This window comes from Mesoplodon densirostris, chromosome 5, assembly GCF_025265405.1.
Source record: "Mesoplodon densirostris isolate mMesDen1 chromosome 5, mMesDen1 primary haplotype, whole genome shotgun sequence".
Taxonomy (NCBI): domain Eukaryota; kingdom Metazoa; phylum Chordata; class Mammalia; order Artiodactyla; family Ziphiidae; genus Mesoplodon; species Mesoplodon densirostris.
In genome coordinates this window covers 107,035,855-107,063,236 of record NC_082665.1, presented here as the reverse complement: position 1 = coordinate 107,063,236, position 27,382 = coordinate 107,035,855, and the positions used below count along the sequence as shown (strand labels likewise).

The 27,382-nt window shown below is 51.3% G+C and overlaps 2 long non-coding RNA genes across 2 annotated transcripts; both read right to left on the bottom strand.

Annotated features, from left to right (window-relative positions):
* Nucleotides 1–718: 718 nt before the first annotated feature.
* Nucleotides 719–2,427, bottom strand: LOC132491231 (uncharacterized). Its single transcript, XR_009532650.1, has 3 exons — nucleotides 1,976–2,427; nucleotides 1,144–1,198; nucleotides 719–873 (listed from the first exon to the last, which is right to left on the bottom strand). It is a non-coding gene; the product is annotated as an uncharacterized LOC132491231 (long non-coding RNA).
* Nucleotides 2,428–4,342: 1,915 nt separating this feature from the next.
* On the bottom strand, nucleotides 4,343–26,821 carry LOC132491230 (uncharacterized). The gene is made up of 3 exons (XR_009532649.1): nucleotides 26,697–26,821; nucleotides 6,466–6,618; nucleotides 4,343–4,451 (listed from the first exon to the last, which is right to left on the bottom strand). It is a non-coding gene; the product is annotated as an uncharacterized LOC132491230 (long non-coding RNA).
* Nucleotides 26,822–27,382: the final 561 nt, after the last annotated feature.

Genomic DNA, 27,382 nt, shown 5'->3' with positions numbered 1-27,382 from the left:
TGGGAGCCACTCTTCGTTGTGGTGCAAGGGCCCCTCATTGCAGTGGTTTCTCTTGTTGCGGATCACAGGCTCTAGGCTGCATGGGCTTCAGTAGTTGTGGCTCGCGAGCTCTAGAGCACAGGCTCAGTAGTTGTGGTGCACAGGCTTAGTTGCTCTGCAGCATGTGGGATCTTCCTGGACCAGGGATCAAACCCATGTCCCCTGCATTGGCAGGCAGATTTTTAGCCACTGCACCACCAGGGAAGTCCCCTTAGTTCATTCTTTAAATCTGCTTAACAGGAAAAATGAAGGAGAGACATTTGTATGCTTGGGGAGTGATGGAGTCCTTGAAACTGCAGTTCTATAGAGCACTGACAAAACCAAACACACGGCAGAGAATATGTGTCCTGGGATAGGACAGAGCTGGCAGGGAAATCAGACTCCGTGGCGGGGCAATCTGCTTACGTAAAAATACCTGGCATTCCCTCCCTTGAATATTTGACTTCCCAAATATATGACTCCTTCATGGAAGTCTCCACATCATGTCCAGAAATTGGCAAAGTCTAAAGATACTCTTGTAACATATCACGTTGGAATTAGGAGGCCTGGGTTTGAATCTTAGTGCCGTCACTTACCAGCTTTGTGACCTTGGGTCAGTTACTTAACCTCTCTGAGTTTCATCACTTTATAGGACTGTGGTGAGGACTAAATGGGATTAAATATGAGCAAGTACCTGTCATAGTGTTGGGTCCATGGTAGGCTATCAGTGAAGGTTCATTGAATCTAAATCCTCCACCTCTTGTCAATTTCTTTGGTCCAAAGGACCTTCTTCATTGAGTCCTGTCCTTGGAACACACTGCTTCCATTTTAGAGCTCATTAGAAAACACACAGGCCTAGAATCCCGGGGGAGGTACAAGTCACTCCGAGCCCCAGCAAAGTCTTTCCATCCTCTCTCATCTAAATGTCAACATGCACTGTAGTTCGCCCTGTTGGTCCAGCAGGCCACTGCACACAGCCCCTCACACTCAAGCCCACCTCTGTGCTTTACCACACTGAGGCTCTCTCTTCAGCCCAGCTCTTTCCCCTCAGTCTTTTCCAGCTCCTTCCCAGAGGCAGCCCCCCACCCTTGTGAGATGTCTGTACATCCTGGGGCCCAGACTCACCCTGAGGGAGCCCAGCAGGTGGGATCGATGCCCTGGTCCTTCCCTGTGAGGGAGGCTGTGGGGAGAAGAGAGAGGGAGAACAGTTGGGAAACAAACCAGATTTCTAAGCAGAGATGATGGGACTTAGGCCCTGGGGCAGCAGTGGGATTGTTGAGACAGTCTGGGGAGGGTGTCAGCAGGACCCCTTGATGAACTAACTAGCTCTGGGTCAGGAGGATGAGAGGGGAGTCTAAATAGACCCACATACCCCCTTGGCCAGGGACACAAGGTCTCTCTCTCCAGGGCTGGCAGTGGTGGATGATTTCCCAGATACTCCCTGGGCTGTGCCCTGCAGCTGTTGGCCACATTACGCTGCCTGTTTTTAAATAGCTGCGCCGGATTTTTCATTCTTCTTTAACAAGGACCTGAGACCTCCAGCTTGTGCTTGGCTGTGGAAGATTAGGCTCCTCCTGGGGTTGTGCTCCCCAGCCTGAGGCTGGCCTACCTTGCTGTGGCTCTAAGGATCACGTCCAGAGGGCCTTTTAGTGCTCACCCTGTGCTCCCAAGCTCGAAGCTAACTACATTCCTGGGGGCAGCAAAGAGGAAATTAAACATCCCTTGTTTTCATCACTTCCCAGTGTGTGATGAGAATGGGATATAGTCACCAGGCCCAGGACTCTCCAGTTTGCATTTGCCCCATGAGGCCCACCTGGCATCACTGTGCAGCTCTGGAAGAAGAGAAGTCTGCTCCCTGGGGGATGGGAGAGAATTGTTCAAACTTCTACCTTACCAACCCTTTGGCGGCAGAGGTGGACACCAACCATCACCAGTAACCCTTGCCTGATATACCCACCTCCCCCTGGCTGTCTGGTCCAGATGGAGTAGTTTGGAAACTGCACAAATCAAATGAGTCAATTACAAGACAGTGACTTGGAGCAAATCACTGATCATCTCTGGGCCTCAGTGTCTTCATCTGTAAAATAAGGACAATTATACATACCTCATGAGACTGTCAGTAGGATAAACTAGAATATGCAAGTGCAATCTTTTGGTAAACTATAAACTCCAAATAAGAGAACCTTAATAATTGAGTGCTGACCTGGCTTTTAAAAATGCTTTGTCAAAACCCTTTGGGAAGCCCATGTTTTTTTAGGGACTGAGCCACCCACCTCCTTGCAAGGTGTGCAATAAATCTTTTTCTACTCCAAAAATAATAATAATAATAATAATAATTGAGTACTTACACATAGCCCAGGAAGCATGTCAGCCCATACCCCTTCAGGAGTCTTTCTTAGGCTCCTTGCCTAAGCCTACTTTGTACCCTAAGCTTACCTCTGTAATAGCACTAATCAACCTGCATTATAATTCTTGCTTTGCATATCAATCTCCTACAGTCTACTGACCACTCAGTTTCCTGGCCCACAGCAGGGGGCTCAGTACAAATTTCCTGAAGGAATAGGCTGAGGCCCTGGAAAGCGGGGCGTGAAGATATGGCCAGATACGGCCACCAGGGGGCAATCAAATCCTTCCCAAGCAGGTCAACTTGAGTCATTGTGGAGGCCCTTCTCAGAGGAAGAGAGAGAGCTCTTTAAGAATTGCTCTCTTATGGGTAAAGGCCAGGGCCTAGCGCCTGGGCTACGAATTCTCTTTGTGTCTGACATCAGCTCTGTACAAAGACACGACCATATCTACCATGGTGTTCAGAGTCCCTGTGTCTGTCCAGAGCCTGAGTGTCCAAGATGACCCTGGAGGAACCAGACTGTGCTGGGGGTGCGGGAACTGATGAGCTCTGCTGACAGGGTCCAAGGGCCAGTGTACGTGTTGGGTGCGTGCATACATGCTAGTCCCTGAATGATGTGTTTATGAGAGCTTCTGGCCCCTCCGTGGAGATCTGGCCACCCACCTACCCTCATAAGCAGCGTTGCAGAAAAGGACCAGACAGCACCGAGGCCTGGGATGTAGGTCTGGTCCACCAACTGACCCACCCCCTGTGTGGCCTGAGCGAGTAGCTTCTCCTCACTGGGCCTCAGTTTCCTCACCTGAGAAGTGACAGCACCAGGCTAGGTGGCTAAGGGCCTTTCTAGCTCTGACCTTCATTCCCTGTGTCTCTGAGGTGAGGGCTGATTCAAGTTCAAGGGCTCCAGGTAACCTTGAGGATTCTCAGACTGGGTTAGAACCTGAATCCTCAGGATGGGCCTCTGCTACCTCTGGCTTCCTATCAGGAAAATACCCAGACTCACTTCAGTGGTCACATACTGAATGCTGCCCTGGGCTCAGAGAGGAAGGTTTTCAAATACCTGCGGGGATGCCGTCACTTGCCTTTCTGTCTGTGGAGGTTTCCCAGGTGGGGCAGCCTGAGCTGATCTCTGCTTGCCCTGTGCTTCCCCCAGTCCCCACCTCTCATTCTCAAACCACCAAGGCTCTCTTCTGCCATCCAGGTTGCTATTAGCTGGGAAGGAGAGCACTGGGACAGACCCACTGGTCTGGGACACTGGCAGCAAGCAGAGCCTAGGGCCTCAGTCTCTTGGGGCCTCTTCTCTCTGGGACCCCACCCTCGCCCCCTCCTTTCACCTTCAGGCAGAACAGGCCAGACAGATGAGAATCTACCCAAGCGCAAGCTGCTGTTGAAATAAAGGCAGAGATGTTTCTTTATAATTTTCCCCTTGAAATAAACCCAGACTTAAGAACAACAGAAACACGCAAAATGTGTTTTTAGTGGAACCCAGATGGAGGGCTGGAAGCCCAGCGGGCTGTCTCCGTTGAGGGTTCTTGCCTCTGGAATTCTATCCTCTCCCCCCATCCCCCCTCAGGAACACCCCCACCCCCCCAGCCCTCGTCCTGGGGGCTCTCCAGCCTGGGGCCCGCTCCCTCAGGCCATCTCCTTGAGGCTGTTTCCAGGTGGGCAGAGGGCTCCCACCATCCACCATCACCCTCTGGACAGAAGGCTGAGTCTGGCATCTAGAAAGATCTGTGGTTTTAGAGATTTGGGGGAGGGGCGCGGGGACCAGGACCAACTCAATCCAAACACCTGGATCTGCCGAAATACAACAAAGAGAGTGAGTTAAGACATCTGAAAAAAATACTCTGAGGAATTCCGCTCACCCACATGGCCCACTGCTTCTCATTAACTAGCTCCAGTTCTTCATATTAACATATGCAAATCCAGCCCTGGGCTGGGGGTACTCAGGATACAAAGGCAAGTCCTGACAACCCCCTTCCACCCCCAAATTGGTCAAAGAGTCCCCTGTGGGATGAAGAAATCTCACCAGTTCCATTTTGGTTTCGCTGAAGCAAAAGTCTTGAGAGTTGTAGCCACAGGATGGTCTTTCCTTGAGGGGAAACAGATGAGAGGAGTTAAGAGGGAAAATTAGGGAAATTGATCCTGTAGAAGCTGCCTCTTTTATGAAGTGGTACTGGTCATTTTTCAACAAATATTCCTGGATGCCCCGCATCTACCATGGACTGTACTGGGCTCTGGGGACGTAGATATAAACCTATGTTGGGGGGTGGGAGTGGTCCCTGACCCTCAAAAGTGAAGTTTGGGCAAGAAATACAGACTTCGGAGTTATCAGCATAGACGTGGTAGATGAGTTTCCTGGAGAGAGGAGTGGAGGACTGAGACCCATTTTGTAGGAAGGGGGGAAATTTGGGCTTCCCAAACCATTCATCCTTTCCTGTTTTACTACCTCTTAAGGGCACTCCTGGCTACGCTCTTCCTCGAGCAACCTTCTCTCTCTTACTGCCCCCTCTTTCCCTGTCTGTTTTTTCTGTAGGGTGATTAGAATTGAATAGCAGTAGTGAGGGTGGCATGAGGACCGGGACAGTGACCCCCCAGTGCTCCAGCTCCTAGCTCCCTGCCCAGCGCACCGTGGGCCCTCAGTAGGGAGGCCCTCAGTAGAGTTTGTTGCCGGAATAAAGGAAGGAAGGAAGGAGGAACCAGGCTAGGGTTCCATTTGTTGGCTGGTTTCAGGCCTGTGCTGGGCCTCACTCCTGCTTTGAAAGGGGAGGGAGCGCGGGAGAATGAACAGGGGCCCTGCCAAGGCCCAGGGCCTGTGCGAAGGCTGGAGTCCTGTCTGAGCTTCGCTTCCCATTTCCAGCCGTGACTCTTGGACCGAGTGAGACCGTGTGCTCTCCCTGGGGACCTTCAGACCTGAGCCCTGCTCCATATGCATAGCGGAGCAGGCCAAGAGTGGAAGGAAGTGCCCAGACAGAGGGAGACAGAGTGTTAAAATTCCACCGACAATACCACGGGAGGGAGTTTACAGTTCCTAACTGACCGTAAGCCCTTTCTCCTGGCAGGTCTCGGAATATATCACTCTGGGCTCTCCCAGAGCAGCTGACACATCGCAGTAACGCTCTTCCAGAAGTCAGGGTCTGCTGATTGCAGCAGGGACGGGAAGGCAAGCCGGGAGCAACTGAAATGGCCCCTGTCTCCTCTGACTTCGGAGACCCAGGGCAGGCGGCCGGCTCAATGGAGGCCCATCGACGGGCTGTCAAGTGCAGCGCTTTGACTCCCAGCCGAGCCCTGAGCCCAGAAGGTGGTTTAACTGTCTGCCTCTGGGTGGAATTCTGTTCACCTGGTGAATAGAATAGAACTCGTTTTCTGTCAACTGAAAGCTCTGAGTGGCATGTTGCATGTGTGTCTTATTAATAAAAAGGAGAAAATGGAGTCATTATTACTGCATAATTGCTGTTCGTTTGCTAGGCCTAATCTTTCATGCCCAGGTATGGGGGGTGGGGCAGGGGGAGAAAATAAAAGGGGACCTTGATCTGAACCTCTCGGGAACCACCTGTGTAGGTGGCACCTCGGGAAAGACCGAACCAGTACCTTAGGAGCCCCAGAGCAGCAAGCGTGGGCAGAAAAATGCACACCTCTTTGCCTACCAGACTGCATCACAGCCCTGGCGCCAGCTCCAGAAGTCAGGTGACCGTAAGCAAGGCCCTACCCTCCTGGAGCTCTGTTTCTTTCTTTCTTTCTTTCTTTCTTTTTTTTTTTCAGGAAATCAGTGCTCATATTCCTGCCCTGCTTGTCTCATAAGGTTGTCCTGAGAATTAAATGACAAATGACCTCCATCATGGATTCTTCCCTTCATTCACTCAGTCAACAGTCATCTGCCCAGGTATGTTTTGGGACAGACACTGTGCTGGGTAATGAGATGCAAAAAGGAATAAAATGCAAACGCTGCCTTCAAGGAGCCCACAGTCTAGTGGGGGCCACACAGAGAAAAAGATGAGATGTGGTATAATATGGGGGACCCTAGATGCATGTGGTGCTTTGGAAAGCCAGAGGAAGGGCATGCCACTCACCTGGTATAGGGAGAGCTTTGGAACAGTGATGCTTACCTGTAAAAAGGAGAGCAGGGAAATTGGAAATATATCACACTATTTCCAAAATGGACATGCTCATGGTGTGTGTGACCTTGAAGGCAGACCTTGATGCTCCAGTCTGAATATAATGATTGATGTGCATTTTATGACCACGATTACCCAGGGAGGCTGTAAAAAAGGAGGGCATGGGGTCAAGGGGACTTTTTGCCGGGCTGCTTTGCCCCATGTGGAGGACAGCACCCCAACTGTCTCCTGGAGTCATTTACACTACCCCCAGGCTGCTATGGATAAAACCTTCTTCTCAGACCAGAACCTCCACGTGAGTAGGAGGCCCCAGGTGGGCCGTTAAAATGTGATCTCTTAGGCTTGTCAGAGAGGAGATTAAGAGGGGAGATGGACCAGTTTTAAGATGGCGGACCCCACATGGACACAGGCAGGAAGCCAGGCCAAGTGTATATAAATTGTTTCAGCCCTTAAAGATAAGAGCAGACCTAAGAAGAGCACTAAGGTTGAAGACACCCATACTTAGGAAGCATGCCCATCCTTATGCTATTGACATTTTCTGTAATTATTTTCTTTTTGGTCTCCTTTAATAGTAAATAAGGTTATTTTTTATTTTTATTGAGGTATAATTGACATATAACAATATATTCGTTCCAGATGTACGACATAATGATTCAATATTTGTATATATTGTGAAATGATCACAGTAAGTCTAGTTAACATCCATCACCTCATGGTTACAATTTTTTTTCTTGTGCTGAGAACGTTCAAGGTCTACTCTTAGCAAATTTCAAATGTACAATGCAGCATTGTTAACTATAGTCATCATGCTGTATATTACATCCCATGACTTATTTATTTTATAACTGAAAGTTTGTACCTTTTGATCCCCTTCACCCAGTTCAGTTTTATTTTGTTTTATTCTTTGTTCACTTGTTTTTAGACTATACATATATGTGAGATCATATAGTATTTATCTTTCTCTGTCTGACTTTACTTAGCATAATATCCTTACTTTTTCTTTTGGCGGCTGAATAATATTCCACGGTATATATGTACACCACATTTTCTTTTTTTTTTTTTTTAACAAATGTATTTATTTATTTATTTTTATTTTTGGCTGTGTTGGGTCTTCGTTGCTGCGCACGGGCTTTCTCTAGTTGAGATGAGCAGGGGCTACTCTTCCTTGTGGTGCGCGGGCTTCTTACTGCAGTGGCTTCTCTTGTTGTGTAGCATGGGCTTTAGGCACGCAGGCTTCAGTAGTTGTGGCACGCAGGCTCAGTAGTTGTGGCTCACAGGCTTAGTTGCTCAGCGGCATGTGGAATCTTCCCGGACCAGGGTTCGAACCCGTGTCCCCTGCATTGGCAGGTGGATTCTTAACCACTGCGCCACCAGGGAAGTCCCCACCACATTTTCTTTATCCATTCATCTATCAATGGACACTTAGGTTGTTTCTGTGTCTTGGCTATTATAAATAATGTTGCTATGAACATGGGGGTGCATTTATGTTTTTGAGTTAGTGTTTTTGTTTCCTTTGGGTAAATACCCATAAGTGGAATTGCTGGATCACATGGTAGTTCTATTTTTTATTTTATTTATTTATTTATTTATTTGCGGTACGCGGGCCTCTCACTGTTGTGGCCTCTCCCATTGCGGAGCACAGGCTCCGGACGCGCAGGCTCAGCAGCCATGGCTCACGGGCCCAGCTGCTCTGCGGCATGTGGGATCCTCCCGTTCCGGGGCACGAACCCGTGTCCCCTGCATCGGCAGGCGGACTCTCAACCACTGCGCCACCAGGGAAGCCCTATTTTTAATTTTTTGAGAACCCTCCATACCGTTTTCAAAGTAAGGTTCTTTTTTAAAGATGCCAGCCTGTCTCAGCTCTAAACTTGAAAGGAGTCATCTTATGCTCTTGGAAGCCAGAATGGTGGTGATGACAAAAATCAGAGGGAGAAACCCCTCATTCTATGCCAAGAAAGTTGGTACTCAGGAGATCCAAGTTCACCCCACATTGTCAGCCAGCCTCCCGGCTGGAGTTTCTCCTTCCAGGATTCTTCTGGGTCCAACTTTGCACAGTTTCTGTGTTTCTGTGTGTTTCTTTTCACAGAAAAGACATTTCACTTATAATGCCTGTAAGAAAATAGGACCAAGACTAAACACTGAGAGCTTCCCTCCTCCAACAGGAGGGAGAGGTCCCAGGAAAATGGGCTAGGACTCATGGCTGGTACTTTCATAACTTGCCGCTCTGTGGATGCTGGATCCTATTTATTGTCTGTCTTCCAGCACTGCCAGGGGTTCCCACACCAGCTGGTTATGCTGCCAAGGGTCTGCTGGAGAGCTGGGTGGGCGGGCAGGAGGAGACTCAGACAAGATGAGATCGGTTTCCCAGCTGAACTAGGGAGAAACGTTTATCCCTCACCTCTGGGCTTCTAATGAATTCCGATTCAAGCCACACAGGCCTAGGAATCGATAGTTTTAATCATTTCAAAAACTAGCCCCACTCTGGGTAAAATTACAATGCACAAGAAGCTCCATGGAGCTTAAAGGCCACAACCTCATTATCATTTCATTAGACTCACATTTCAGCAAGATGGAAAGAAATGTTTTCACACACCACCCCTCCCACAGCTCCCCTCACCTCCCCGGGTCCTGTGGAATAGCTCGGGAGGACAGCGATGGTTTACAACAGCTGTCAGCTACGAGGGCCACTGGCCACTCCCATCATGCACTCTGCCCACGGAGGAAGCTCGATGCAGTCGCTGGAGACCTCAGCGCAAATGCCTCCCAAATCAAGTTCGCAATCCTGGGAAGTTTAGTAAAAACAACCCTGCTGTCAGTTTGGCTTCTCACAGCTGGAGGGGTCAAGTCATCAACACAATATAAACCCAGGCCAGCAGAGCCTTGTCCTGCCCAGGACCCCAGACACCCTCTGGGAAGCAAAGGATTTGAAAATGTCTTAATGTTTTCCAGTTTGTTTATTTTCCAGTGTTTAATGATATTGTCCATGCAAGGAGCAAAAACTCAGTTCCTGCTAACAATTAAAGAGGCTTTCTAATTTAGGAGAAAATGTGATTTTAAAAAAGAGAGAGAAAGAACTTGCACAGGAAGTAAAAGCACATAACTCACATTGTGAACATGCATGCAGAAAAGCCTTGAGTTGAGAAGACCCTGATTGGATGTGAGCACACGAGGGAAAGCTGTTGGGGAGACTGATCCAACCCGGGGGCCATTTCAGAGAAGGTCACAAACGTCTGCGCCTCTGCTTCACCTCTGTCGTACCTTATCACACTGCCACCACCACCAGTTTCAAGACTGTGGCTTGTATTTGTGACCCAAGTGTCCCCAGACCTCACCATCCCACATGTCCACGTGGGTTCCCCTCAGTGAAATGACCAGATTTCACTGCTGCTTGCTCTTGTCTGCCACAGGCTCACTCTGTGATTTGGGGGACCCCTTGGGAGTGTCCCACATGTGCTCGTGGGCAGGACTGTCATGGGGAGTGGACGCCATGTCTCACCAAAGCCTCTCTCTGCCGACCCTGTTTGCTCTCTGATACCATGCAGACCACAGTCACCCCAGGGTGGGCCTTGCTGCCAGCATGCCCTCTAAGAGTGCTGCCACCATGCCCACCTGGTGTCCTCTGTGCCCTGGAGCCTCATAGTGTCCTTTGCCCCTCCCACCATGCTGTCACACCCTGTCACCTAGACCCCAAACAGGACTGATCTCCCTGAGTCTCATAGGACCCTTTATGAAAATAGCCCCTTCGGCTTCCTTTGAGGCCTATCCTCCCACAGGACTCCGTGCTAGTTTAGCGGGGCAGGGGTGGTGATGTGTACTTCCCTCCACTTCCCTTTATGTCCCCCATTGCTAAGAGAAACCTGTGCCCCACGCCTCCCCAAATCCAGCAGAAACATCTGAACCCCATGGCTAGAAACGGTTTTAGCTGAGGTTGGGAACCCTACTCCATATCCTCAGACCAGTTGTTCTCAACCTTGGCTAAATATTAAAATCACCTGGGGAGCTTTTTCAAATCCTATTGCCAAGGCCACACCCTAAAGCAAGAAATCAGAATCTCTGGGCATCAGTAATTTTTAAGTCTCCCTAGGTGATTCCAACATGCAGTCAAGATTGACAACCATTGCCTTGGAGGAAGAAAGAAATGGAGGAAGGGAGGGAGGGATTGTGGGAGGGAGGGCAAGGCCAAAAAACTGGGACCCCTTTCCCTATGAGGGAAGGGAGCTGAAGCAAGCAGACCTAGTGCCACACCCCAGGACACACACTGAGAAAACCCAGTGATTCTTTCACCAAACCTGCCAGTGACTCGTGCTGCTGTTGTCAGTATCTCTTTCAGCTGAGTCAACGTATTAGGAAAGTCAAAGACAAGTGCAGCCCAGACCTGGTGGCATCCGAGGTATCTGCAAGGAGGAGGCCTTATCCATGGCCGTGGTGGAGACTGACTCCCGCAATTGACAGGACATTGGGAAAGCCCTGTGTCAATTTCCAAACTTCCCAGGATGGCTGGCCTTCAGCTCCAAGAATGGTGTGGCCAGGGACTGGCGTATGTTAGCTAGGTACACAAAGAGTTCATTCACTCATTCATTTGTTCACTCATTCATTCGTTCATTTGTCCATCTGCTCACTCACATCCACACATGTCAGAGCTGTGTGTAAGGGACCTCAGATATCATATGCAGCCCGGTGGTTCCCAGGCTTTGTTTTTAGCTGAGGAATGCTGGTTTAAGTGAAACCGTATGGAAGCATAAACAAATACAAGAGGAGTTGCTCTGAGTAAAGTAGAATAGGAGGCCCTGGACCGGCCCACTCATCTCCCTTCTCCTAAGGGGGCTTCACCAGATTCTCCTGTTTCAAGGAGAAACAGGGTTTGGAAACCTCTCATCTTATAAACTAGGACACTGAGGCACAGAGCAGGGTGGGGTCTTGCCCAGGGTCATACAGATTTCATGTAACAAACTTTACTGTGCCAGGTTTGGGGAAATACAGAGCTGAGTGAGACACTGTCCTTGCAAAAGGAGAAGCTTACAGCATAGATCACTAACCTCAGATGCTGAAGCAAATGGCCAATTTAATCAAATGACCTGCCTCTCTCAGCTTTGTTTTCTGAAGAAAGCCCTTCCCAGGTTCTTTCCCAGCACATGGCTCTTGGGGAGAGCTGCAGTCTTGTCCTCCGGAGCACACCAGGTGTAATTCATGTTCAGCTGGGATGCATACTGCCAGCCCTCTGACTGTCCTGGGTGTTTTCCTGGTTGTGAAATATTTTGGATATCACACTTGTATTCCACCATCAAAGCTTCCAAAGTGTAAGAATCAGAAAACATCATTAACTGATCAGCAATACCTGCCTTCTCACTGCTATTATCTGACGCCAGATCTACTGAGATCTTCCAAAAAGCGGAGACCATTCTCTTCATGGGGTGACTTCCGCGGGGGACATTCTGGGCATGGTCTTCCTGAAGGTGCCTTTTGGGTACAGGGTGGTCAGGCTGAATTCTGAGGTGGATTGAAAGCCACACGGTGCCTCAGAGCAAAGCACAGGCCTGAGTTCAATCCCTAATCCTCCCACTCGCTAGCAGTGCTGTGTGTGTGCAGGACAGGCATTTCTCAAGTCCGAAGTTGTACGTGCAGTGAGTGCTGTCCCTCCCCAGGAAATGTCCTCAGCTGCAGGGAGCGGCCTTGCCTAAGTTATGCCCCTTCCCAGGGGTGCAATGACCCAGCCCCATTCCCTGGATGGGGGAATATCTCTGAAGGGTTGTCTAAGCTTCAGTGTGCCCCATGGGAGAGACTTTCCTTTGACTTTCCTCTCGGCAACTCCAATGCCATTCAACCTCTCCCTTCGCCGAGTCCTGTTTCCTTACAGGCCTTGCTCTGTGAACAGTCCCCAATTAACCTCCTGCACACAGTCTTCCTCTCAGAGTCTATTTCCTGAAGACCCTAACCCTCAATGGCACATATCCACAAAATGAGGGCAATAACCCCTACCTCTAAAAGCTATTGTGAGCCTTAAGTGAGCTCATTGTTCACATGAAGTTTCCTCTCTAACTCGGTGCCTGGAATATAGAGTGATCGATACATACTGTTCACTTTCTCCCACTCTCTGTTCTTTCTTCCTCCAAGTGTTTACGGATTTTACAGTGAGGGTTCTCTTTCCTCTGAGGGATACATCTGGCTCTCTGTTCATTGGCCGAGCAGAAGTGATTGACACATTCCAAACCCAGTAAATGTCCAATCCCTTCTTGTGTTGAGGTGTTCTACATAGCTGCGCTCACCTCTCATAAACACACCACACACACACACACACACACACACACACACTCACACACGTGGTATTACAGAATTCTGCAATCTCTGAAGTTTTACAAACGTCCAAGGCTTTATACCATTGCCACAACACACAAAGAATTGCTTGTGTAGAGACCCGTATGCCAAGTGAGACATCGCAGGAGGGAGGGATCATTTCCTGGTGGTATCATCAAGGAGGTCCTCATGAAGGAGATCACATTCATCATAGGTTTTGAAGGATGGATAGAAATTCAGCAGAGAGGGTAAGAGTGGCTTTCCAGACCAAGGGAATAATGTCGCAGTCAACAGTGGAGTTGGGAAAACAAAGCATGTCTAGACAAGCCCTACAGTCTTGGCTGAAGACAGGGTTTTGTAGAGGAGGACGAGGTGGAGGATCCAAAGCTGGGGAGACAGTTTGGGACCTGACTGGGTGGGTCTTGAAGGCCAAGCTGAGGCTGGAAGCAATGGGACTCCACTGACAATTTTTGAGAACGAGGGAGAGCTTTTGGAAGCTCTGCCATGGAGAGGATTGAATGGAATGATATTAGAGGTCAGGAAACCAGTGTCGACGCTCTGGTAACCGACAGGGCTAGCGAAGACCCCTCACCTGACTGGGGCACTACTGGGCCAGGAGGGCTGGACTCCCAGGGCTAGAGCGCTGGCCACTTTTTCAGAACACCACAACTATCAAACCCTTCAGGGGCGACTGTGCAAGTACCCTTCTGTACAAGTACCTCTGTGCAAGTACCCTTCAAGGCACCTCATCTGAGAATAAACAACAAGTGAGCTCACTCCCCAACAATTGTTTGGAGAAGTGAAAGAGGAAACTGACCTCAATATAAGGGAGCCTGACTCACTGTTTCTCAGTGACCTTGTGCAGGAAAATTCTGAGTCTGCTGCCAGTCACCTCCTCTGTCCACACCTTGCCTCATAGGAATGTGGACACCAAAAGGGAGTCCCATGAACAAAACACCTAGAGAAACTTTTAGAAACAGGACAGACTCAGCCCTACTTCCCCACTCCCTTGCTGTAAGACCTTGGGCACATCACTTAACACCTTTCCAGGCCTCAGTTTCCTCATCTATAAAATGGTCATAATAACTATCACCACCCATCTGTGGGACTTTTATGAGATCAAGTAGCCTAATAAACCTGAAGGTGTTTAAAGCTCTTTGGAAGCAGTGCTAAAGCAATGCAGGGTGCTGTGGTGATGCCGTTATGTAATTGTGTATTGCTATTGCAGCCACCCCTGTAGCCTGTGCATCTCTTTTCTCTGAAGAGCCCAAATGCTGCTCATGGTGTCCTTTTTTCACAAATATTTCTCAAATGCTCGCTCTTGTTTAGATGTGGGCCTGATACCAGAAGTCTCCACAGATACTGCCTACCTGAAACGGACCTTGAGTCAGATCCTACGAGAGCCTGGCTGAGAGCAACTTGGAGCTGATTCACCAACACTCAGCAGGAAGCTGATGGTGTCGTGGTCAGAGAAAAGCAGGTGACTCAAGGTGGAACTTCCTGAACACAGAGGAACTGTGATCACTCATCTCTCCAATTCCATCTCCTTGGTTGCATTGATCCAGATCCCAGTCCCTCCCCTCCCAGACTACCTTCTGATCCCACTGCCTAGAAATATAACAGTGGGGCCAGCATGATTCACCAACCATGTGACCTCATTTTCCTCATCTGTAAAATGGGTCTAATAATCTCTGAGCTGCCTGCCTTATAGGGCTGATATGAGGAGGGCCCCACGGGCCAAGGATGCAAGAATGCTCGGTGACTCTAAGGTGTCATACCAAGGTAAAGGGCTGTTTGAGAGGACCTTTCAAAGGTATGTTTCAAGATGGTTTCCTGCCCAGGGAAGGGGAGGGAGAGGATGGCTGGCGGCTGATCTGCCGTGGCTATAAGAGAAGTCATAGGGGAATCCCAGGATGCCAGTTCCCTCCAGACCCGAAGTTCCAAAGCTGGATAGAAAGCGTTTCTTGAACATGGGTGTTCGAGAGAACAGCTTCTTAGTGTTCTGATACAAAGCATCCCCCTTCAAAAAGATCTAACACCCCCCAAAACCACAAGACCAGGACAGTGGGGGAGTCATCATCTTCCCTCAGCCCATGGCTTGGCTGTTGCCCTCTTCCTAAGTGTCTCTGGATTCTCTGGACAGAGGCATGGGCTGGCCTGGGACAGTGACACCCACCCAGACCACAAAGGAACATGGCTGGAGAAGGCAGAATCCCTCTAATTATGAGAGGTTAGAGCTGAGATACCAGGAGGCTGCAAGTCCCCTTCCCAGGGGTCCTGGCCTGAATGGAAAGAAGGAGAAGGCCCCGTCCCCCAGGGCAGCAGGCATCCAGCAGGAACAAGGGCAAGGCCAGGGGTGGGCCCACTTGCCATGTCTGGCTTGACTCCCCTGCTTACAGGTTGGGTGGGTAGAGAGGAAATAGGTTAGAGTTCTCCAGGAGAAGTAGCCTAGGAATAACCCACAGCATCATAGCCCTCTGGGGTTTCCCTCATGGGGGCTGGGACAGGGGTGATGAACTCCAGAGTCCCTGAAGCAAGGACAAGTTCTTCCACATGCACGGAGAAGGTTTAGATCATCAGAGACTCTGTCCCTGCCCCCCACTTTTAAGTGTTCCCCAGCCTGAAATGTTGTCCTCACTCATCAGCCTGGGATTTGTGTCTTTCCTTTAACTTGACCTCTCCTATCCCTCCAACCAGATCCGGATCACACTCCCAGACCGTCTGCCGATGTGACTTAGAGTGACCCTCCATGTTGAGGGACCTCCACAGCCCTGCTCACCTTCCTTGGTTCAGTGGCCATGAGCACAGACTCTGGAACCAAACTGTCTGGGTTCAAATCCCAGGTCTACCGTTAACTAGCCCTGTGACCTGGGGCAGCTTACTTAACCTTTCTGGGCCTCCCCTCTCCCCAGTATTTGGGGATCATAGCAGGACCCACCTCAGAGCCTTGCTGGAAGAATTAAATGTGTTAATATGTGCTCAGCATAGCATTTGCCACCCAATCAGCCCTGCATCTGTGTTGGCTCCTTTTGAAAATCCCCACCCATTGCCTTTTCAAAACTGGGCTTCAGATCTACTTTTGAAGGCCTTCCTGGAATGTTGTATGCTCCTCTGCCTTCTCCACAGTTGCACTGTCTCTTGTCATGTTGGTTCTCCCCTTGCTTCCTGGACATAAAGTAGCTTGTGTAAACTCATGGGACAAGCTAGCCAGCATCAATCCTTCCCAGGAAACCTCAGTCTTCCCCTGCCTGAGCTTGTGACCCTTCTCTACAAAGCCGTGCCCCTCTCATCTTTCAAAACTCTGCTCAAAACTCACGTCCTTCGTGAACCATGGCACAGTGGGAGAAACATACGCTCTGGGTTTGAATCCCGGCTGAAGCTGTACCGCTGTGTGACCCTGGGCAAGTTACCTAACCTCTCTTAGTTTCAATCTCCTGATATGTCAAATGACGTAAGTACCCCCCCACACAAGATGGAGAGGATAAAATGAAATAATGACCCCTAGATGCCTGGGGCAGTGCTGGTGCACAGTTAAGTGCTCAGTGAATATTTCCCTTCTATCCTCCCATCCTGCTCTGATAGCACAGTCTCCCCTCTGCACTCTAGCCCTTAACAATCTTTATAGCTACATTAGCCCCTCTATATATGTTCTTGGATTTTTTTTTTTTTTTTTTTTTTTGCGGTACGCGGGCCTCTCACTGTTGTGGCCTCTCCCGTTGCAGAGCACAGGCTCCGGACGCGCAGGCCCAGCGGCCATGGCTCACGGGCCCAGCCACTCTGTGGCATGTGGGATCTTCCCGGACCGGGGCACGAACCCGTGTCCCCTGCATCGGCAGGCGGACTCTCAACCACTGCGCCACCAGGGAAGCCCTGTTCTTGGATTTTTTATCATGCGTTGGTTACTCTTTCATTCATTTGACATTTATTGGGCTTTTACTATTTGTCTGATCCTGTGCAAGGCCCTGGGGATGACTATGACCAAATCCTTGTCCTGAGAAACTCACAGAAAATTAAGAGGGTCAAATATATTTGCAGATGACACTAGGGTCTTGTGGTAAGTGTCACAGCGGGGGCGTGTATACAAAGCACTCTAGATCACAGCCTGTGGAGTGACTAACACTGATTTCGGCAGTCAAGGGTCTTAAATCCAATTGGGTGAGCCCTGGCTGAGCCCATGCTGGGTGCCAGCATGGTTCTAGGCACAGGGGATTCAGGATGAAGAAGACAGCACCTCTATCCTCAAGGAGTGCAGGGTCCAGCAGGGAAGACAGACAAGAAGACGTGAGGCTGACACCAGGTGGAGTGTGCCTGTGTGCCCAGGGTGCTGTCGTGCAAGGGAGGACGGCTAAGGATGGGGGCAAGGAAGGCTTCCTGGAGGAGGTGACATCTAAGACTTGAAGGACAAGTAGGAATTGGCTAAACAAAGGAGGAATGGAAGATCTGTCCAGGTTGAGGGAAACAGTGCAAGGTCCGGGAGGAGTAAGACCAGGTGCAGGGCTCAGGAACTACTGGTAGTTCTGGATGGTTGGATGCATACGCACGAGGCTCTGAGCTTCAGGCAAGCTCTCCTTTGCTCCTCTGTCTCCCTGCAACATCCTTTCTCCAGTCAGACCCCTCATTCCCAGCTCCAGGGCTGCCTCATCCCATAGGCTTCAGCACCTCTGCTGTCTGCCCTAGCTCGGGAGCCACGTGGCTCGGGCTCTTCCTAAGGGCTGGGGAAGCTGTGGAAGGAGAACGGGGAGCTGGGTGCTTAGGCTGAGCTGGAAAAAGGAAAGAATTCCCCCACCCCGGCTCCCCACGCAAGGACACTGAGTGATGGCCAGGGTTGGCCTTGGTTGTGGTCAGTCTGTGGTAACAGCTGCTAGATATCAAGAAAGAACCTGCTTCCTCAGCTAAAGCCTCCCCACCCCCAGGCCCTCGGCTTCTGCCAAATCCGTGCCCGCTAATTTGGTCAAGGTGAAGTTCCCTCCCCTTCCTGGTGTTTTGCCGCCCAGCCAGCAGGCGGCAGGGATGCCCAGCGCACCCCACATCCACTGGGGCATAGGCATGCGGCCAGCACGCTGATTCCCACACCTGCACACTCACACACGTGTACACGTGAACTCACAGCACCCACACTCACACACGGACTCTCACAACACTTACCTACACATCTGCTCATCCACACACACGCTCGCACATCCTCGCACGCCCGAAGGGCCTGGCTTGCCTCAGTTCCGTAAGTTCCCTTTGAGGAGGATCAGCCCCTTGGAAGGTTCTGGGCCTCCAGCCCAGGGATGTGAAGCCCTCGGCCAGAGAACCCCAGTATCTCTCACTGAGAGGGTACCAAAGGGTTAAGAGAGAACATTTCCAGGGAGTTTGCCTCTTAATCAACACAGTTAATTCTTTTCCTTTTACAAACATAAATTCTTGGCAGTCAGTAACCAAGAAAGAAAGGGGTAAGAAAAAAATCTTAACCCAACATTAGTCAAATCTTTGCCTCTTCCTTCCCCCCGCCCCCACCTCAAGTTAAAACCCAGGGGAATTCAAAGCAATGAGAGAAATCCCAGCCCGGATGGAATGTTTTTGCTAATATATGTCTGCAAGTTATTTAAATGTATGTTTAAGTGTGCGTGTATGTGAGTGTGTGTGTAAGAGAGAGAGAGAGAGGGAGGGAGGGAATATGAGAGCAAGCAAGGATGGCTGATGGTGTGTGTGTGCGTGTGCGTGTGTGTGTGTGTGTGTGTGTGTGTGTGTGTGACTAGAGCAGACAGCAGAAGAGAGGAGTCATCAGAGGCGCTGCCTGAGTCCCAGCTGTCCTCCAGTCCCGACTCTCCCATCTAGACCTGATGCAGGACAAGGCCATTTCCTAGGACAGTCCTTGTCCTTCAACCTAGGGTCTCCTGGGACCATAGCCCCTGTCCCTGCCCCTCAGCCCCAGGATGCCCTGGCTGACACTTTCTGCCAGGGGTAGATAACCCACCCACCATACACTCTTGTCCCTTTTTGCTGCTTAGCCAGAGATTTGGGGCTGGAGTCTCCAGGCCTGGAGGAGAGGGACAGTTAAGAGGACCAAGCCCTGCCCCCATCACAAGAGCACCCCCCACACACGCTGTGGTCCTGCCTGGACTGGAAATCTGGGCTGAGGCTCTGTTCCTGGCCTCTTGCTGTCTCCTCTCAGAGCTCTCCCATGATCTTCAGAACCCCCTGGTAGCTCCTCTCTGCTTTGACACTCACCTCCTCAGAATTCCCCTGGAGGACAGGCCTGACCCTCGCCCACAGACTCCGCCTCAGCAAGGCTCCCCACCTCCACCCCCAGAGGCACTCCCAGCCAGGCTCAGGGTGCAGGGCTTTGCGGACAACCCCTCGCCGCCCACCCCCGACCTGCCCGAGACCTCTCTCCTCCGCTCCCTCCTGAGCTGACTTTAATTCTTTTCATCTTTCCTCTGAAATCACTCCTCTGGCCCTGTATTCAGCTGTCTGGGTTCCAACTTCCTGATGTCCAGGGGGAGATTAAACAGCTTTCTCCATCTAAAGGCACTCTGGATGCCTGGGCCACCCCATGGGCTGGCCAGACCTCTCTCTGGCGAGGGGCCTGCTCTCACTCTTCTGAGCCCTGGCCCACCCTGAGTCCTGGGCCTTCCACAAGGAACTTCCCATGCCCCTAGCCTGCCCTGGTCCCCAGAGATTCCAGTCCTCCCATCGCTTCCCCTTCACACAGAGGCCCCTCAGCTTCTCCAGCCAGGCCCAGAGCCCAGAGTCCACAACCTCCTCTGTCACCAGCTTTTGGAAAAGGAGAGGTGGGGGTAGGGACGGGGCAGTGCTCAGGGTCTGGAGTCTGCAGAGAGCGCCCTCGCTCTGCTTCCCCACCCCTCCCTTTCTCCTCTGGCTTCTCTGTTCCTCCCACCCACTCTTGCCCTCAGAAGCCCTTTTTCTGAGAACATGGACATCCGTGGTCTCCCCTAGCTGACAAAGGGACAAGACTGACCAGCTTTCGACTCCCTGAGAGTGTGTCGCCTACCCTGTTCGTCTTCTGGAGCCGCCTCAGGGTCCGGTGCTCAGCTGAGCCCTGGCTTGAGACACAGCAGAATGGGGTTCGGGGCACGGCTGAGCGGGAGGGGCTGCCGGAGAGGAGGACGGAAAGAAAGAGAGCCGGAGGGGAAGGAAAACTGAGTTGTGCATCATGTGCCATGTGAGCCTGCCTGATACGTAGCTAGGGGAGAGTGGTAAGGCTTAGATCTGACTTTTCAGCAAGGAAGAAACAGTTGCCTAGAAAGGAATCCCTGAGACGGAAAGAGGGAAAGAAGACATTCTATGGGAAGTATCCAGGAACGCCACCTTGTCAGAGCTTCCGTTTTCTTCTGAAATGATTCGGGGCCTTGGGACCCTCGCTTCCTAAGGGCTGAGATGCCAGGAGGACTCTTGGGTCCATATTGGTCTGTGGGTTTCAGAGAGTCCACAAATTCCCTGACATCGTATGAAAAGTCTCGTGGGCATGAACAGTACCATGAGGGGAGAACCTCCATGGCCTTAATCATGTCCTCAAAAGGGTATCTCACCCCCAAGAAGTTAACAACCACTGGATTAGAGGTTAACACGAAGGTGACACTTGAAGCTGGACAGAGTGACACAAAAGACAGGGCCAGCGTGGAGCTAGATGACCTCTGGCTGAACCAAGTGGAGAGTCGGGCCCAGGCGGTAATGTGAGTCTCAGGAGCTGACCTGCACTTCTAGATGTGTGTGTAGGGGCAGGGAGGGGTTCCAGAGATGACCCGGGTGCCTGGAGACCCCATCCTAAAGCAGATCTCTGCCAGGTGAAATCCTACAGCTCACATGACACCTTCGCTGGACTCAGCTGTTTGCAGGCTTTATCTGCTGGGAACTGTCCAGTACTAGCTGGTGAGATGGTACAGGTGACCCAAAGAGTCCTAGGTCTTCATGGGACCACCAGTGAGAAGTGCACAGAAGCATCTGAGCCCGTACGTTTCACAATGTGTACAAAGTTCATCTGTCTCAGAGTAAAACTAGAGTCCACTTTTCAAGGGACTGTGTGTGTATCCAGCACCAAGTCAGAAGAATCAGAAAAAGAGGGGGGAAGGTCATCAACGCCAAGGAGACAATTTGGAGGTAACAGTAGTTGTTGAGCAAACACGTCCATTAGCCCAACCCCACCCTAGCCGGACTTCGCCCTCACCGAGCTGTTGGGCCTCTCTGGGTCACGGTTCCCTCTTCTGTGAAATGATGAGGTTGGGCTGGAGGGCCTCTGAGGGCACCTTCAGTGCTGACACCTCAGGTTTTAAGAAATGCCTCCTCTGTCCCCTCCCTGGAAGTCTCGTTGGGGGGAGCTGCAGATTATCCAAAAGCCAAGGGAGTTTTCCCACCCTGCCCCTGCCTGCCCTCCAAGATCACCCACCCAGGGCCTACACGTGGCGCCCTCCTCCCACCGTGTCACTTTCCCTACAGAAGAGGCTGTGGGAATGAGAGGGGGTTCCTCTTTGTTTTTTATTTGCTTGCTTGCTTGCCTTCTTGCTCAGATCGAGGGCATTCGGAGAACGGGAAGTGGGGAGGCTGGCTGGGACACGTGAGCGAGGAACATCCTGGACCAGGGCTGTCGGCTGCTCTCCAGCCGGAAGGTGGGGGTGGCAGGCTGTGAACTCTCCCTGGGCCCTGGGAGGACAGACACACTGCCAGTGCCGCACTAGACAACCCCTCAAGCTCCCTTTCTAGAGCCTCATAGCTCTAGAACGCGTTCTTCTACCCAAGGCATGTCTGTGGGGTTTGTAAGTGTGTGTCTCTAGCTATGTGTGTGTGAACATAGCTAGACGGATACGAATCAGGCTTTATGAGGTGGTAGCACCGCTTCTGCCTGTGGGAGTCAAGCCGCTGCCAGGGCTTCCAAGAGGGCAGCTCCCCTGTCTCTCCCCGCAGGTCTCCGCCGTCACATCCGCCTGTGACTCCTTTTCCCCAACTCCCCAGCATCAAGCTGTCATTGCCAACGCCTCCCTCATTTTCCCTCCCCACAGCCAGGCTGTTGCTATATCCTCACTTCTTCCTCCACAGCAACTCTGAAATCTGTTTCTTTCTTGGTGTCCGCCCCCTCCATCAGCATCCCCCTCTTGTGTCCCCAACTCTCCTGCTTGCTTTTTTTTTTTGGCTTCTCACCCTCTCTGACTTTGTGCTTTGCCTGCTCTTTGTCCGTCTGTCTATCCCTCTCCGTCCATGCTTGTTTTGTGTGCAGCCCTGTCTCCCCTGTCTGAATCCCTGCCTGCCTGTCTCTCAGTTGGCCTCGTACTCTCTGGTTGGTTGTGTGTGTTTGTCTCTTTGCCTCCCCACTCTGTCTCTCAACAAGTCACAGCCAGAAACTCCTTGGGAAGCAGTGTCTTGAGCCTCCTTCTTCTTTCTAACCTCACTGTCAAGTTGACTCCTTACCTGGCCTGGCCTCTGAGCAGAGCAGAGGCAACACAGTGCGGGGACGGACCTCCTGGGCTTGCGAGAGCCAGTGGGCCATGGGAAGAGCAGCTGGGCTGGAGGAGCCAGTGATGCAGCCCTGCCTGTTACTAAAACAAGTGGCAGGCCTGGCTCATTTGCATGTCGGGTCTCTTTTACATAAATCTGCATGTCAAGCTGGAGGCCCGGGAGCCAGGTAATGCAAAATGATGCAAAATAAATTAATCAGTGTGCCCTTCTGCAGGTGCAAGCCAGCCCTATCTTCCAAATGACAGAGCAAACCCAGAAGGGCTGGTGTCCTTACAGGGTAGGGGGAAGTGGGGGGCAGGAGCAGGGCGCTGGCCTGGAGCGGGCAAGCAGCTGCTCCAGCTCAGGCTGTGGAAGGCCCAAGGGGCAGCTTGCCTTCTAGCCTGGCTCCACGGTGGCCCTGAGAGACAGGATGGGCCCCCACGGCTGGAGAGAGCTGTGAAGCCAGTCAGCCTGGACCACAGCCTCACCCAGGCTCTGGAGACTCAGACTCCGGGGCTGGGAGAGGGGGGATTTAGGGATCTCCTCATCCAGTGGGGAAACTGAGGTACAGGGAGTAGGGGAGGGACCTCTCCAAGGTTACCCAGCTCTCTATGGCAGGGCCCAGCACAGAAGTCTGGCATAGGGGAGCACTGCCCCTGTGGTAACCTCCTTGGGGTGCTCTAATCACCTTGGGGTGCCCTCCAGAGCTCCCTGACCCAGACCTGGGTCCTATTCCCCCTCTAGGAAAAGGCAGCATGGGAAAGAGATAGTAGCCATTCTCCCTCTACATTCTCTAGCCTCTGCAAAGTGTGACTTCTTGGTTCCCCTCTGGATTGGGAAGTGGTTCCTGAAGCCCCAAGGATTCTGAGAGGCCCCTTCGTGTGAGAGGGGAATGGGGAGGAGGGTCCCCAGCATCAGACCCTGCCCCAGGCCCAGCTCTGTTCCCCCTCTGACAGGCAAAGGCAAACTAGCTGTGGGACCCCAAACACTCCCAAAGATCTCACACCCTCTCCAAACACAACTCACAGTTTGTTTAAAGGGACCCACAGCAAATCATGTCTGTGCCAACTAGGACTGCTCTAGTTCTCCTCTGCTGCAGGAAGCTGGCCAACACAGCTCCATCCCGCTCTGGAGAGTGCAGGCTAACTGGGTGGATGGCACCTCAGGGGGCAGGGCACCCAGTGGTTAAAAACAATAAGCCACATCTCTGCTTGGGTGGTGGTGCTACCACTTACCAGCTGTGTGACCCAGGGCAAGACACCTGGCCTCTCTGACCCGAGCTTTCTCATCTATAAAATATGGGTGGTAAGCATTCCTACCCGCACAGCACCCAGCACAGGGCCTGGCACAGAGGAAGCATCTATAAATGGTAGCCATTATTATTACTCTTGCAAATATGGGTATCACAACCAGGCCAGCCTAGGTCAGACGAAGGGGGTGGGAAGCAGAAATAAGTCCAGGTGGGGTCTCTCTCCCACTGCCTTTTCTCCTCCCATCATCTTCTTCTGTCCCCCGCCCTCCAATCTAGTCTCCACATTTGCACCAGAGGGAAAGTACTAAAACACACATATTGTCATGCCACTTCCTTGTTTTAACTCCTTTCTGGCTCCCTATTGCTCTTAGGATAAAGCCCACGCTCCTTGACATGGTCTTACAAGACCTTTTGTAATCTGGCTCCTGCTTATCTCTGAGCCTCATCTCTCAGCCTCTTGTAACCTAAGCTTCGGGACCACAGTGACTCAGACACACACTTTGGCGCTCACCTCCAGGCATCTGCATGGGCTGCTTCCAGACCCCAGCTACTCACCTCCTCTATAGTTAGCTTAGAAGTTGCTTCCTCCAGAACACTCCCCCACTCCTGGCTGAGGATGGATAGAAAAGGGCTTACAGAGAGCCTCGTCCCAGGAGATTTTTCTGAGAGGTCCCAGAAGTAGGGATGTCTAAGATAATCTAGTCCAGCATCTCCTCTGGCAGAAGAGAAACTCAGGCCCCAGAGGGAGGAGGCTTCCTCCAGGTTCCCCCCACCCCCTCTCCACACTAGCACAAGAGGAAACCAGTGACCCCTCCTCTGACACCAAGCATGACCTCTCATTCTAATTCTTTGCATTTAATCATTTAATCACCTCTCCCAGGGATAATGAATTCCAAGCCCCAGGAGAGCCCATAAGGCTGTGTGTATTTGGGGGCCAGGGCTGTTTTAGAGCACCCCTCAACCATTCCCATGGTGTCACTATGTCCTCTTCCCTCTTTATCAGATTCTGGCCTGCCAAGTGGGCAGAGCTTGTGACCAGGGGACCGAGGGGCAAAGGGGGCTTCCTGGGGAGCTGTCAATTCAAAGGGTAGCCAAGTGAGAACAGGTCAAGGCCACCGCTGGAGCGTGGAAAGCAAACAGGTTCTGGAATCAGAAAACCTGAGTTCAAGTCCCACTTGCTAGCTGTGTGAAAGGGCAAATTAGTTAACCTCTCTGTACCTCAGTCTCTTCAGCTGTAAAATGGGGGTAACAATAGCTCTCTCACCAGGCTGTCGTGAGGGTCAAGTGAGGTGACATATGGGAAAGTACCTCCTAAACAGTTCAACACTCAACATGCCTTCTTCTTAATGAGCCGAACGAGTGAGCGCAGGAAGGTTCCGATCAGGAACCAGGCTCCAATGCCCAGAGTTGACTGCTAACTCAGCCCCCTGCTCCTGCCCCCATTCTGTACCTAATCTATTACGGACTGAAAGGTGTTGGCCTTATAAGTATTTGTTCCTCATGGCCAGACTTTCCTGAGTGTTATCAGCCTGGCTGATAAGATAATCTTGCCCTGTAGGGCAAGCTCCGGCACCTGGCGTTCTGCATTGCAGGTGACCTCACAGACTTAACTTTTTAATACCTCCAAGTCAAGACAGAGGCTCTCATCTTACAGGCTGGAAGGGGAGGGGCCGGCTAAGGGGGCCTCCGAAACTAATTCTCTTTGTTCCCGAGTCTGATGTCTAGAATTGACCGAAGACTCCAAGTTAACACCTTTCATGCCAGATGGTGACTGGGTCTTTACTGGCTCCACTGAGCTCAGAACCAAAATGGTTTTGAAAAGACTTGAAGTGAGCGCCCTTCTCCTTTAGTTAAGTGCAAAATCTCCATATCTATTTCAGCCTTTGAAAAGTGAAACCCGGGAAGGCAGGTTCCCCAGGCAGAGAAGAGAGGTGTGCAGAATTAATAATCCATCTCGATTTTTCCTGTGTAATTTAATAAGTTGACCAAGCTTAGGAGGGGGGACCTGGGCTGCATTTAGCCACTGTGCGAGCCGGGCTCAGGCTGTTGCCTCACTTGTCCACATTAGAGAGGTTGACCAGCCAGGTGACGTGAGTCAGGGTTAAGGTGAAGAGCTGGGACCCATCTCACCTTGTTTGGGCATCCGTTACCATTTGGCGACACATCCCTCCTCCTTCAAACGTTCTAGCCGGGTCCTCGGAGTCCCAGGTGTAAGCCTGAACCACATCTGCCCTCCTGGGCTCTGAGCCTTGGGCCCCACAAGGCCCCCCGCTTCCTTCCACCTCTCCCAGCCTCAGGGCGGATGCACCTGAGCAAGGTATTGTGACTCACTGGTATTTAAAGAAGAAGGAGGAGGGAGGAGGGGAAGGGGAAGGGCTTTTCTGGGAAAGCCCCAGCCCTGTACCTCCCAGAAGAAAGGCAACTGCCTGGACTAGCTGCATCCCGACCCCCAGCACACCCTTCTCCCCACCCTCCCTTCCACCCCATTTCTCTCCCTCCTCTGCCGGCCAGAGGGCCACCCCAGGGCTGCTTCTCTCTTGAGCTGAGGGTTCTCAGGAATCTGTCTCAGAAAAATAAAATTCTCATAGAAAACTTCAGAATCCCTAGAAAGAATTCCTTGGAACCCAGTGTGGGAAGCATTACTCTGGGCGGTCATCTCGTTTTGGAGCTGCCGCTCATCTCCACAAGAAGTACTCGGGAGGGGGAGGATACCGGTATAGAACATTTTTCCAAATAAGCAGGAGGGGATTCAGAGATCAATGAATCCATCCCCTCTTTTCCACAGATGGATAGACTGAGGTTCAAGGAGGGAAAGTGGTCTGTCCAATGAGCTCTCACCACCGAGGCAGGGCCAGTGGGCCTTTGCTGGGGTCTTGCTAGTGGGGGGTATCATGTGTCACAGTCTAGGGGCTCTGGAGTCAGAGGGACCTGAGTTCAAATTTTGACTCAACTGTGAGACTTGGCCACATCATTTGTAGAGTGGGATAATAGTAACCACCTCGTAGGGTCTATAAATGAGATAACAGATGTTACAGGCCTGACATGTATTACTCTACAACTTAAGCTCCTTGAAGGCAGGGGTTGGTTTCATTTACTGCTGTATCCTCAGAGCCTAAAACATGCCCAGCCCGGAGCAGCACTGAGTAAATGCATGTTGAACGAATGAATGCAGCCTATGGTTCTTATGATCACTCTTATCCTCACTATTATTGCCCAGAGTATTTTCTTGTTCAACTTCAGTCACCTTTTCTTTTCTTCTCCTGGACTCCTTTCTCTGTTTGCTCTTTGTATCGGTGTGTACAGCGTCACTCCTGCGCACACGCACCTTCACACCTGCACATCCCCAGGCTGCGCTGTCTCTCTGCCTCTTCTAACCTGCAGGGGGAGAGGGAGAACCGTGAGGCTGAATCCAAACCCTCGCTTTCCTACCCAACCCACCCCCCACTCAGTGTTCAAATTGCTTCTCCCCTTCATATATCTGAAATCCTGGCCACCCTCCTCTAAGATACTTAGTGCTGCTTAATAAGTCGGGGGGGGGGGCGGTGAAAAAAAATCCCACCAGTATTTTTTCCTTTCCAAGGAAGGCTGCCCACTCGTTTTTGTTTTGTCTGATTCAAAACTGACTGATGCAATTCCCTTCTGCTCTGACAAATAGGGACCCTCAGCAAAGAAGGAAACAGAGCCAAAGTGAAAAGAGAAAAGGTCAGAGGCTTTCTGGAGATTTATGAAGCTCCCATTCGAGCACAGGCAGCTGGACAGTGCTCTCCTAGGTTCAGGCCGTGAGTTTCAGGAAAACAGAAAGACTCTGAGACGCGCCTTCATTTGACTCATTTGGGTGGAGCTGATGTTTTTATCTTTGTTATCTTCCTATTTCCCTCTCCACTGAGCTGAGAGCTGTGCTCAGTGAGTGGGAATGCCTGCTTTCTTCTG